Raw genomic sequence first — 2,337 nt, 5'->3', positions numbered from 1 at the left:
AGGCTACAGAGAAGACACGTAGCCCTCTGACACAAGGAAATTCCAGATTCTCTGGCCTCCTAGAGCCTAAGGCCAAAACTGAACACAAAGAAACTCCAGCCCTGCCCCCAGCCTCCTAGATACTTGGTTCCTGGGAACTGTTTGGCCACAAAAGAAACTCCAGGGGAAATCAAAAACTTCCTGTAGTCTCCTGGATATAGTTCTGAAAACTTTGGTATCTGTGTACAACAGGCCACCTGTAAGTAACGAGACAAAGCCATAGAAACCACAGAATGTTCCCTCAGCACTGACCAATGAAAATAATTGGTACACAGGTATTTCATGCCAAAATATGACTTTGAGAAATGCTTCTAATTGTTCCCAAATGTCAACCAATCAGAAACCAATGTGTACCTACTGATGTAATCCTGTAATTCTTGTCTTTAAAACCCAGAAGTAGACAGCGAGCTTCACTCCTTCTGGAGGCCCCTGCATCAGCTAGCCAGATGGGGTCCCTGTCATGGCTGGATAAACAATAAAACGTTGCTTTTACAGTTCAATGGGTCTGTCTCCCTGGTGGTCTCTGGGGATCTTTGCAATTTGGGCACAACACGCATGACATTACTGGAAGCCTCATACCAAATCTGTTCCCAAGTTCCTGCCTGGGGTGATGGCTGCTGACACCACTGTGATTACCATGCTTTGTAAAGTGTGGAGTTATCTCTGTCTTTACCCTAGACAGTATTGTTATAGTCTGAACTCACTCTTCAAGGACTCTGAAATGGTTTTTAAAATGAGATCACAAACAATGATTTCTTGCCATTTGAAAGCATCCAAAAGCTTGAGCTTTTAATGGAAAAGCTAAAACCATAAAAAGTCCATTTGGTTAGTTTGTAGTGCTGTGGGTTGAACTCAGGGTCTTGTGCGTGCCAGGCAAGCATCATGCTGTCTCTGTACCACATCCCAATTCCAGAACTTTAAAACTGTTTAAGTGAGGAAGCCTCTGTAATTATGACACAAAATCTGGAAGCCACACAATAATCTGTATGTAAATATAGATTTGATCAGTTTAAATAAAAGGTTTCAATATATATTAAAAAGCTACCATAGCCAGGCAGTGGTGGCGCATGCCTTTAATCCCAGCACTCGGGAGGCAGAAGTAGGCAGATGGATCTCTGTGAGTTTGAGTAGAGCCTGGTTTACAGAGTGAGTGCCAGGACAGGCTCCAAAACTACACAGAGAAACCCTGTCTCAAAAAGCAAGCAACACTTTTAATCCAATCCCAGTACTCGGGAGGCAGAGGCAGGTGGATCTCTGTGAGTTTGAGGCCAGCCTGGTTTACAGAGAGAGTTCTAGGACAGCCTCCAAAACAATACAGAGAAACCCTGTCTCGAAAAACAAAAAAACAAACAAACAAAAAAACCGAAAAACAGCCGGGCGTTGGTGGCGCACGCCTTTAATCCCAGCACTCGGGAGGCAGAGGCAGGCGGATCTCTGTGAGTTCGAGGCCAGCCTGGTCTACAGAGCGAGTTCCAGGACAGCCTCCAAAGCCACAGAGAAACCCTGTCTCGAAAAACCAAAAAAAAAAAAAAAAAAAAAAAACCGAAAAACAAAAACAAGCAACAACAACAACAAAGAACAAAGTCAAAAGGGAGTGGTGAAGTAAATTATCTAGTCACAATGTGCTAATCTCCTTAATAAACAAAGATCCTAGCCGGGCAGTGGTGGTGCATGCCCTTAATCCCAGCACTCGGGAGGCAGAGGCAGGTGGATCTCTGTGAGTTCAAGGCCAGCCTAGTAGTCTTCAAAGAGAGTTCCAGAATTGTCTCCAAAACCTAAACAAAGCAAAACAAAAAAGCCAGGCAGTGGTGGTACATGCCTTTAATCCCAGCACTCAGGAGGCAGAGGCAGGTGGATCTCTGTTCAAGACCAGCCTGGTCTACAAGAGCTAGTTCTAGGACAGCCTCTAAAGCCACAGAGAAACCCTGTCTCAAAAAAACCCAAATAAATAAATAGATGAAAATAAAAAAAATCCTAAAATATGGGAAATGACTAGTGGTCATGAAAAATGATAAATATTAACAGATGTTCCACGCAGATACAAAGATAAATCATCAGTCCCATTTTACCATCTGCCAGAATGGCAAACATCAAACCATGGGCAGTCACTGCAGTTACGGTCAGAGTAAAGAAACTGGCAATGTCCACTCCAATTTAACATGCTAACGTCCTTGACCAGACAGTGTCAGGATGGCTCACACATATGGGCATACAAGTGGAAGGAAAGCCTGAGTTCTGTCATCTAGATGTGGGAGTGAGATCCCCTGCCTACTGCATGCAGCCACTCAAATAGGAGCA

This window comes from Mesocricetus auratus, unplaced genomic scaffold (assembly GCF_017639785.1).
Source record: "Mesocricetus auratus isolate SY011 unplaced genomic scaffold, BCM_Maur_2.0 Super-Scaffold_100004, whole genome shotgun sequence".
Classification (NCBI taxonomy): domain Eukaryota; kingdom Metazoa; phylum Chordata; class Mammalia; order Rodentia; family Cricetidae; genus Mesocricetus; species Mesocricetus auratus.
This window is presented reverse-complemented; position numbering follows the sequence as displayed.